Source organism: Myotis lucifugus, unplaced genomic scaffold (genome assembly GCF_000147115.1).
Source record: "Myotis lucifugus unplaced genomic scaffold, Myoluc2.0 scaffold_55, whole genome shotgun sequence".
Taxonomy (NCBI): Eukaryota; Metazoa; Chordata; class Mammalia; order Chiroptera; family Vespertilionidae; genus Myotis; species Myotis lucifugus.
The window spans coordinates 5,480,353-5,491,713 of record NW_005871103.1 but is presented as its reverse complement, the minus strand read 5'-3'; the positions used below and the strand labels follow the sequence as shown (position 1 = coordinate 5,491,713).

Sequence of the window (11,361 nt, the reverse complement as noted above, 5' to 3'; positions counted from 1 at the left end):
CATAAAACTCCAAAAAGAGAGAGAGAGAAAGAATTAAAGAAAGAGCTCAGGAGAAGCCAAGTGTAGCATCAGCTAACAAGCCAACAAAAACCTAGGAAGGAAAAGTGTGAGAGTTCAAAGAGCCAGGAAAATTAGATTTCAACAGACCAAGAGAGGCAGAGTTCAAAAAAGAGGAAGTGTCCAGCAAGCTCCAATATTGCCAAGGGGTGAGTTGGCTGGTAGACCTAAAAAAGAGGTGGGCTCTTTGATTCAGGCCATGATGCAGCAAAAGATTTCTGGACTTTCAGAAATAAAGTCTAAAAGAACAACCAATGATGAGAACAGCGAGTGTGGACAGAGGGAGACTAAAAACATGCAGGAGAAAGGGAATAATTCATTTTTTCACTCATTTAATAAGTAGTTGTTGAGCTCCGACTATGAACCAAGAGCTCTACATTGGAGGGAGTAGAAGTAAACAAGTTTTGACAGTCTAAGGGCCCAGAGGATTAAAGAGGAGATAAGCTCAAGATCAAAGAAGAGTTGGGCCATGAAAATCCATGGCATATCTCTTTCCTCCAAGCTAGAAGGGAAACAGAAATAATATAGGGCTAAAGGTGACATTGGCAGGGCCTAAAAACATCAGGAGGCAGGAGATTCCAGGGCAGTCATGGATTGGGTTCCCTTGAAGGCAGAGCCTGAGACAAAGGCTTAAGGGCATGAGTTTATTTGAGAGGTGGTTCCAGGAAGCAGGGATAAGGGAATACAGAGCAAGACAGGAAGGGAGTAAAATCCAATAGAAGGGTACATTATCAAGTTTGCCACTGAAAGCAAGGGGCTTGATTGGCCAGGACCCCCTAAGAAGTGTACAGAACACATCCAGAATTATGCACCTGAAGAATGGAAGGCGGGAGCATTTATTCACATGTCCCAATGCCCAGTGGGTGATGAGGCCCCTGAGGACATTTATTCCCCCACTCTTCCAGGCTCCTCTGAGGCCCAGGCCAAGCAGGTTCCAGCCTGAGAGATGGTCCTAGGGAAGAAAGGAGATAAGGAATAGGTGCTAGAGTTAGAAAATGACAAATCTTGTCACCACAGTGGCAACTGAAATCAGAGACAGGGACTGTGGCCACCAGGGGAATCTGCCACAAAGGTGGTATTGGTGAGAACTTAGGTGGAAATGACTAAGCATTCAGCCTAGGCTGAGTAAGAAGGGAAGGAAGGCTAGGAGAAAAACGGCTTGAAAATTTTTTGAAGGTTTTAGCTTTCTCACAATGCTTTTGGCCTCTTTATAAAGATACTAACTTAGGATTTATTAATAGTGTGAAGTTAAGAGCATAAAGAAATCTTTGCATTCCTGCAGGACAAGAGCCATGATATTACCTGTAGATATTTATTGAGCATTTATTATGTGCCAGGCACTTTGCAACATAAAGAAATAAATTATCTCTGCAACTGTATATAGTAAGAACTATTATTGTCCCTATTTTAAAGGGAGAAAACTGAAGCTAAAAGAGTTTTTTAAATGTATAAGGACTATTGACATAGGTAAGTGGCTGAACAACTGCAATTAATAAAAGCTCCAGGAGCTGTCAAAGGAGATAGTAAGACCAACCCCCAACAGATTTATGGCTTAAAACCAGCAGACCAGCTTGATCCAACAAGGTGACTAATTTCACCTACCATAACCTCTAGTCTCATTGTAATACATTAGCATGCTAAACTACACACCCCAAAACACCCTACGCCATGATGGGAAAGACCATATAATGACACAAAACAGGCAACAGAGCTCCCCTGAGAAATCTCCACCTCACTCCTGGGAAGATCCTAAATTCCTCCCCCTCATTGAATACCCTACCCCCAATTAAATTAACTTCAATAAAGACAGAAAATTCCACTAAAAAGGTGCTGCTCTGTCTGTGGAGTAGCCCATTCTGTCTCACTGCTTCACTAATAAACTCACTTTCACTTTAGACTCTGTGCTGGCTCATCTTTGCATTCTTTCCTGCACGAAGCCAAGAACCCACAGTGGGTTTCAGGCCCGCAGGTCCTCAGACCCTGAGAATGCCTGCATCATTATGGGGTAACAATCTTCTCCATTTTGAGTATGTGTCAATAATTCAGACTTCCAGACTTCCAGACTTGTGTCTAAACATGCATACACACACACACACACACACACACACACACACTTAAATCAGATATGAGGATTTTCAAAGAATAAGGTTTTCTTAGCTTCCTTACCATTTCTTCATTACATGGATAATGGAGCACTTCTAAACTCTTTAATGAACATACTTCTTTAAGTTTTTTATTTATACCAATAAGACTGGAAATGAAAAAAATAAGGTCTTTTGGATATGAAGACGAGCAAAAACCAACAACAAAATACCACCCAAACCACAGAGCTAAATTAAGTCAACAAAGCCTCATAAAGGGGAGAAACTAAAACATGATAAGCTAAACTCATTACAGACCAAAATGTAAATCTGATTGCACAATTATCTGCATTTTTCATTTGAAGACTCATGATCCTGCTGGAGGTAGGAGCCAAAATTTAATTTAAGGAACAATTTTGGCCAATCACCCCTATTTTCTTTAACACAAGAGCAGGAAGGGAAAGAGAATGACATTGACAATATCCACAGGCCAGAGGAAGGAAAAGCAAATGTGATCACATCACCAACACACTCGGGGCTGGCTTGAGGAGGCTGGTTAGGCAATGCAACCCTCTGTGGACTGGAGCTGGTTTGTAATTAGTTTAGGCTGTGGAGGCCTGCATCATTAAAAAGACGACAACTGGACACTTGCCACAATCAAGATAATGTTTCATAATCAAATTAACCCGGCTCACGAGCTTGATTCAGAGCCTGTTTATGGTTAAACATCAAATGGCTTCCAGGGTATTTGGAGCATAAGATATGAAAAAGACACTAGGTAAGTACTAGTGCATGGACATACAAGAAGCACATGAAGATATGGCTATTTCTAGGCATAGAGCATTTATAATGGGGGCGGGGCCAGGAAAAAATTCCTCAATTAATCTTTAAAGAACTGAATACATTTCTCATAAAATGATAGTAAAGCCACATGCTTTAAATGAGTGTGGTTAAATCTTCAGCAGAAGTATCACACCAGATCCACAGTTACTCAAAAGCAGGATCTTCAGGTCAAGCGTCTCTGCTTGACCAGAACTTAATGCGACTGGCTGGAGCAGTGTGGCACCTCAGAAAGCTGTGTCCTTATCGTGAAGTTACAATAATTAGGAGAGGACAACACAGAAACATAGAAAACCTTTTTGACCTATTGGGGAGTGAAAATGATATGTGCATGGATTGCCAACATGTACAAAAATAGGCATGTTTGAGAACAACTAGAAGATAATGTGCAAAAATTAAAACAATAGTGCTGGGTGTTGGGATTCTGCATTTGGTATTTTTTTCTAAACTATCTTTAACATTGTCAGAATGCGATCTTTCCCATTTGAAAATCTAAATGTTTTCAAGTTGGAGAAGGAGAAGGAGCCTGGTAGTAAATGAACTGCTAAGTTTATAGAATAAGGTTCAAACTCCACAGCTTAGCATATGGTCTGGTCCACCCAAGAATTCCAGCTGCATAATCTATCCCATTTCCTGCCTCTTCTCCATCACACTTAATTGTCCATCCTTTCCAAAATAGATCATAGGTTTTCTTTTTTTTCCACACACCATTCTCACTATCTGGAACACCCTTCCTCCCATCCATTCCTCATATAGCAAAATCCTACTTATTTTCCAAAAACTGCTCAAATAGCCCCTCTCTGAGAAACCATCATCTCTGATTCCCCACACCTACCCCATTCATTTTTTTTATACCTCTGTCTCTATAGCAACTTATGCTTACCTCTCAGAGAGCTTGTCACACTATGCTGCCATCATTGGTTTACTTGCGTTTCTCCTCCACCAGCCTAGAGGCTACCTACAGATAACGTGGAGATACCTGGAACTACAAAGGCTAATGGATGACCCAGTCTTTTTAAACAAGTTGTGATGGTGTGTTAGGTTCCTCAACATTTTTATAATAATTAATGAACATTCATTGAAACTATTTTGTGCACAAAATTTATAAGGACACAGAGATACTTCTCAAAGTCCAACAGTAGGAAGTGCAGTCACTAAGGTCTGGACCCTGGAGTCAGAAAGCTACAGAAACAAGGCACCTGCTCTCTTAATCAATCAGTCTTATTCTTCCCCTCCTCCCTCCCCCTGCAACCTCACAGTCATTTAACCTGCATTTCTCCATAAGCCTGTTGTTTTCCTTCCTCTTTCTCTGAAAGACAGTTGTGTATTGGACAGAGACATGAGTTCATGATACTTGGGTTCATGCCTGGCTCTGTCACTACCCAACTAGATGGCTTTGGGTGAATTACTTTACCTCTCTGTGACTCTATTTCCTCTTCTACAAAATGGAAATAAGAATAGGAACTATCCCATAGGAGGATTAGCAAATAAAACTAAGACGTGACTTTCCACAACTCCCAAGTTTACCTGTTTACCCAGTCTACCTATAGTGTCTTAGTCCCAAGTCCAAGTTCTGGGAAGGTCATCTGACTGGCCCAACTTCAGTCAACTGTACATCCTTGGTCCACTCGGGCATGGCCATAGAGCCAAATTACACCTTACAAACATGACTGCTGGGGCCTACCCCCAGAAAGTGAGAGTTGGGGGCAGTGCTCAGAGAAATGGGCCATGGGCTAAGATGGCACCACAGACAAAAACCTACTCTAACCACCAACTATCCTCTCGCCACTCGTGCCGCCACACTTGCAGGCCTGCCTTGGATCACAGCTGGGCCCCCTGAGCTCACAGCCCCCGCACAAAGCTCTTATTTAAAGCACACAGCTACCTATCTGCCTGCAGTGGCACCTGGGGGAGCTCCACATGCTGGCACTTCATAAAGGCCTAATGGTGATGATGGTGACGCTGACAAGAATGACGGTAGCACAACAGGTCACACCACAGCTGCCATAGCTTCCCTGCAGTTTGCTGCTGGGCCCCGTGGCTTGAAATGGAAGTCAGCACATCCTTCTAACTCGGCTAATGTAGACTGGCTCTGCGGCCGACCTTCATCAGCTCCCATCCAGCTGCTACTTAGGTAATCCATCGTCACACAGGATGCCCCCCTCACTGCCAGGTTTAAAGAACACAGGCACAGCGTCTGATAACCAGAAGAAGAAAAGCCTCCAAAGAAAATTAACCATTGGACTTCAAAGTGTTATGTTGCTGTTATAGAATTTCCAACTAAATGAGATCAGCTGGGTGAGTTGCATCTTGAAAATAAAGTTACTGCAGCCTAGGGCTCTAGCCTGGCCCATAAATAACGTTCCATTTGCAACTCTACATCAAACTTGTTTTCATCCTCGTGTAATCTCCTCAACAAAAAGCAACATTTGTAGGCAGGGACTCTTCAAAGTCCATTCACAACACATTATCACACACATTTCTCAAAACAGCCCTGGTGGGTGGTTATTGCTGTCATCGTTTCACAGAGGAGAAAACTGAGGCTGGGAAAGTTTAAGATAGTTGCCTAAGATTACGTGAGCTGAAAGCAGCAGACCCTAATTAAACCCAAATCGGCCAGTGTCTTGCCCACGGGGCTTTCTCTACCCGACCACTGCCTGCTGTCACTTGCTTTCCCTCATTTTAAAGCAGCGGTCATCATCTCTGAACTATCTGTATGGATGTATTTTAGCAGCTGTGTTCTGTGGCAGGCTCTGTACTCACCCAACCAAAACAATTCATCAGACTCATATATTTAGCTTCCAAGGAAGACTTTCTTTGGAGAAATGAAGCAGTGTGTTACCTTACTCCTTTTACCACCACTACTCATCGTCACATTTATTTAGCACTTCCTGGGAACCAGACACTGTCCTGAGTGCTTTACAAGAACTATCTCAGGTGACCCACACAGTGAGGAGGTACTTTTACTACCAACCCCCCTTTTTTACAAATCAAGAAATTGAGGCCCAGAGCCATTAGCCTTGTCCAAGGTCACACAGCAAGAACTATCTAATTCCAGACTCTAAATCACCATTACTGGTGCTGAGAAAAACCAATTCCAGTACCAGTATCAAACTCTTCACTGCTCTCTTTCGTAAAAATACTTTGCCTTTGAATGTTTAGCTCTCAGTGATAAGTACAACATACTAGTAACTACCTCAAAGCCTTTCTAGAAGCAGAAAGGAAAATAAATAGATAGCCAGGAATTCTTTTAAGAATTTTATTAGACACTTCAATAAATTTTGCTGCAGCATGAAGAGCAACCTCATTTTCAAATGGTGAGTCCTGGCTCATGTGTGTGAGGCCCTATAATCATCCAAGGAGAGTTTATGGTCCACCTCTACCAGGAAGGTAGGCACTGTGTGTGGATGTGAGTAACAAGAGCGGCCTCCAATCAGTCACACCATTGAGCAGTCATTGCAAGTCCTGGACTTCACTTTTAGAAAATTCATCTGAAAAAACTCCAGAAAATGGCAATGTTAAAGAATTGTACACCTGGAACCTATATAATTTTACTAACCATTGTCACCCCAATAAAGTTAATAAAAATTTTAAAAAGAAAGTGGTAATGTTCACTCACAGATCAAAGGCAACCTGAATATTTAACTCATCACCATCTATGAGGTTAAAGGCCTTTAACAACTGTTTGTACAAGAAAGAGCACAGAAAAGAATAGAAAGAGAGAGAGAGAGATGGCAGAATAGAGTTGCCAAGAGCACTTTAGAGAAAGCCACCCCTGGATGGGAGTCCTACATCACTTATCAGCTCTGTGGCTTCGGACCAGTTATCTAAACACTCTAACTGGTTTGGTCATCCATACATTTGAATAGAGGCACCTATTTGATAGGATTTCTATACTTAAGAAACAACAACTATGATGACTGAGATAACAGTGACCACAACAAAGATGACCAACCCAACAAAAATGGTATGTCTGCTTTTGCTACTGGGAACATGAGTAGATGGGAAAGCATCTTCCCGTTTCTCTTCCCAGCTTTTGTTTGGAAACTCTTTTCAATGCTCATCTATGTTCAAACCCTGATCATCTCTCAAGAGCCCCTTACACCTTCTGTTAACAGAAAGGGCAGGCTTCTTCTCTTCCCAACCAGGTGAGCGCAGAGGAATTTGCCACTTCTTGGCTTCCTCTGGGGCTAAAAGCTATTAGAAATTAATAAACTTAATGTAAGGAGATTCTGCTTTCTATATATTATTGTAGCTAACGATAGCTGGCTTAGTTTGCCAATTTTCACAACAGGGCCCAAAATACAAGACCCGCTGATATTTGAGAGAATTGCTGATTCACAGTGTAGATACTGGAACCATCTAGTTCAGACTTATTATTGCTTAGGGGGACATAGGGGAGATGAGGGAGGGGAACAAGCATTCTGAAAGCGTCAACAGTATACCAGGCAGAGCACTAAAGCATTAGACATAGTTCTAGGCATTGAATTTATAATCCAAATTTAGCTGACAAACAAGACACAAATGTGAGAAAAACTATAGAAGTAATAAGGAGACATTTTCTTCCGTTATCCTTATTAATCAAGAATATCTAAAAGTTTGCAAGACTAGATAAGAGCATATGTATGCATAAGCAGCTGTGAACACATCATCCACTCTGCCACTACTGAGCATGCAAAAGAGGACATACAAAAATGGCTTTGACCATAATCAAAGGAAGGGGGCTCCTTGAGGTCAGGAACCATCTGTGTCCTAGTAACAAATGTATCCCCAGCACCTAGTAAAGAGGTTAGCAAGTAGAAAGCATGCAGTCAAAGTGCTGAATGAATGCAAGAATGCATGGATGCACCCCGGATATGTATGCAATCAAAGCCCACAGCCCTTGGTAGGTCTCACTGGTCTCCTTCCTTATTCATCTAGAACATCCTGATTCATTCTAGAACATCCATTTTCCACCTTTTTCCTCTCATGGCACACATAAAGCAATTACTAAAAATCTGCAGCACACCAAAAAATATATTCTTTGCTCATCTGACAAAAACAAATAGGTATAATTTTATACATTCACACAAGACAGCTGTTGTTGTGTTAGTGGTCATTTTTTTTTAATTTGACAATCTAAGGAAAAAGAGGTCATTGCCCCTGACCAAATAGTCAGGTATTGCATGTTTTAAAAATTCTTGCAGTACAGAGGTTAAAAATCGCTGATCTACAAGAAGGTCCTACCTTAAAACTTTGGCAATTATATTAATACAGATAAGTAAGCTGGTTGACAATAATGAAAACACAAGTTCACAACAAAATAATATTTTAAACATACATAGCATACCAGGTCATTAAAAATAGACTATATCAGAGAATATTTTACTTTGAGACACTAGGGAGCATCATTACTTTGATCACTTCCTGCTTTAATTAGTATGCTCTAATGATACGTATATGTCATTCTTATCTAATGTAAGTCTTGAATGCATATGGAATCTGGGTCACAGCCCTCTCTGGGAGGTACAGGGATGTACAGAGAACAAGGAGAATGCATGTGTTGATGGCAACTAGCTTACTTATCTGTGTTGATATAATTGCCAAAGTTTTAAGTTTTAAAAGTTGAGAATAAATTAGTTCAACACACCAAGCACTGGGCATAGCAATGTGATCTCCTTTCATATTTCTCAAACAGCCTAAGATGTTGTAGGGACATGAGAAGTTCCCAGTGATAACTTTCAAGCAGATTCTCTGGGAGCTATCCCTGGGCACAGGACCACCTGCGCGGAGGCATATTTTTAATAAAGACAACAAAAAGCCTGCTTGTTCACAGGGAAATTTATAAGGCTGTCTTTGCTTCCTTCCACCTATTGTGATGCTTTATCCAAGTAGAAAGTACTCTTTTTAGCTTCAAAGCCACTGATAATGGACTTCTTTTCAAAGAGGAGTCTTAGTTGTCTGCTCCTTTCATTCAACAGTCAGCATATGAAAGACCAGAGTGATACTGACAAACACATGGAGCTGCTTATTGTGGCAATATCAGATAAAGAAATTCTGTAGCCCAGAGAGGTGTCTGATAGGTACGTTCATTTGAATGTCAATACCAAGCACCCTGCCCAGCCACTCCACCAAAGCAGCAAGAATATGTCTCAGAAACAGAACACAGAAGGCATAACTCAGATGTGGCTACAAGTCCCTTTTTACAGTTTCCAGGGGGACAAAGCACGAATCAAGAACTAATGTTCTCTGCTTTGTGTTCCTCAGATTTGGTCCCAAATGGAGGTCATTTACAGCCTCATCAATGACTGACCCTGAGCAGACTCCAGTTTCTCAGGATTGTAATGGCAATGTCAGTTGTCAAAAGCAGTGAGGTATGTTAACAAGTGTCCAGATCCCGGCCATGGCTGGTTCCCCAGGGCTTCAGTAGGTGGCAAATCTGCATCACCATGACTCTAGGTCAGCCTCACTCACTATTCAGGCTTCAGCTCATTCACACTCACAAGGACCAATCAGCCTCCCCAGCCACAGGCTCTCAGCACCTGCCCAATTGCACAGCATTTTCTCAGGGGGAAGTCAAAGCTTCACTAGCTTTTCACAGAAATGGCTCGTGGAGATATTATCTTAAAATGCTTTCTCTTAAAACATTTTTTTGAACTGAGAATTACATGCTGTGCTGAATTAGAATGGTGGAGGGCTCTGATTATATCTTTTTTCCCGTTTTGGTTTCACTCTTAAGTATAGAAAATACCAGGTTGCCCTCTCCTCCAACTGCCTTTTCTTCCTGATTCCAAAGCTTAGTCCACTGAGTCAAAAGCAGTTTTAGTATTACACGGCCATCTTTTACCTCCCCACCCACTATCTGAGAACAATGGGAATGAGGATCATTTCATGCTCTTGAGGACTGCATGCAAAATGAATCAAGGCAATGGTGCGTGCGAATGTGAAGCTCATTGAGTTCTAACCCAATGGGATCACCTTTCCTGCACTTAAATGAGTGGGCTGGAGAGTCTCCAGCTCCTCTCTGAAATCTTGTATTGTGCTTCGGTACCTCATGGAGCAACAATATGAAAAGTCATGCAACCATTAAAAATGATATTGAAAGGAAAAATAATATTTATGATATAACATTTAAATCTCTTTAAAATGAAAAATTATTCCACAAATTTTCTGTAAATGAACATTTTTACATTAGGACTTTCTTACAACACACTATATTAAAAAGGGTATTCCAAACACATCGGAGTAATTGCTAACATTTAAAATTAGGCTGTTAAATAGATCCAGAGACAGAAGAATTGAACAGACCGTCAAACCTCAGAGGGAAGGGGTGCGTGGAGGTGGGAGGGGGGTTAGAGATCAACCAAAGGACTGGTATGCATTCATATAGGCATAACCAATGGACACAGAGAGTAGGGGGGTGAGGGTATGTGCTGGGGGGTGGGAGCGGCCGAAGAGAGGTCAATGGTGGTGGTGGTGGTGGCGGGGGAGATATGTAATACTTTAAACAATAATTTAAATTTAAAAAAATTAAATTAGGTTCTTAAAAAATAATAATTTTTTTAAATAACAAAATTAGGCCATTAGCCTTTAAAGACCATATTGGGGCAGGGAATTTATTTTTATGTGCCCCAGGCATGAAACAGCTCTGGCCACCAACACAGGCATCAAGGTAGGATGAATTAAGACTGTATCTCTGCTTGGACCCAACTGGTATAAGAGCAGCACCAACAATCAGGTGTCTCCTTGCCCATTGCCAGGGGGTTCAGGAAATTTTTTTAATTTAACTAAATTTCATATTTGTTTCTCAATAGCACCAACTGCTGTGCTTCACTTCCTGCAAAATGACAAAATTAAAGACAGCCTAATCAATCATGAAGTTTCAGGTTTGAGGGGAAAGACCCCAACTGATTTTTTTTTCTTCTTCTTTTTTTTTTTTTTTTTTCTCAATGTCTCCCCATTCACAATACAGACCAGGCAAAGAGCCTGAGCTGAGGTGTATATGGGGTAAGTTTACTCTGCCTCCTATTTCTGTACAGTCAGTGTAAGAACACAGCCTGTGGTAAGCACCAGGAGGCCCCCAACTGATTTTTAAATTATAATAATATGTAATTTTAGCAATTCATTTTATATAAAATAAATACTTTATAAATAGAAATCATTCAACTGAGTAACAGGGAAAAGTTCTATAAAAAATGATCATGCAGATCATGGGAAGAATTATTGAGAAGAAAAGTCATGAATCAAATTTAGTACAAGTTTCTAATGTTTATGCATAATGTATATATGTATTGTGTATAATACACATGGCATATAATATATACAGTGCATGTTTATCATGTATGTGTTATGTGTATGATTGGCTTTGAGACATAGACTCTCACAATTAGAAAACCACTGGTTG

General features: G+C 40.9%; 1 non-coding gene and 1 pseudogene across 1 annotated transcript; both read right to left on the bottom strand.

The window, feature by feature from the left end:
- Positions 1–10,579: 10,579 nt before the first annotated feature.
- LOC111826125 lies at positions 10,580–10,724 on the bottom strand (annotated as a pseudogene).
- A 180-nt stretch (positions 10,725–10,904) lies between these two features.
- On the bottom strand, positions 10,905–11,036 carry LOC111826128. Its single transcript, XR_002829371.1, has one exon. It is a non-coding gene; the product is annotated as a small nucleolar RNA SNORA51 (small nucleolar RNA).
- Positions 11,037–11,361: the final 325 nt, after the last annotated feature.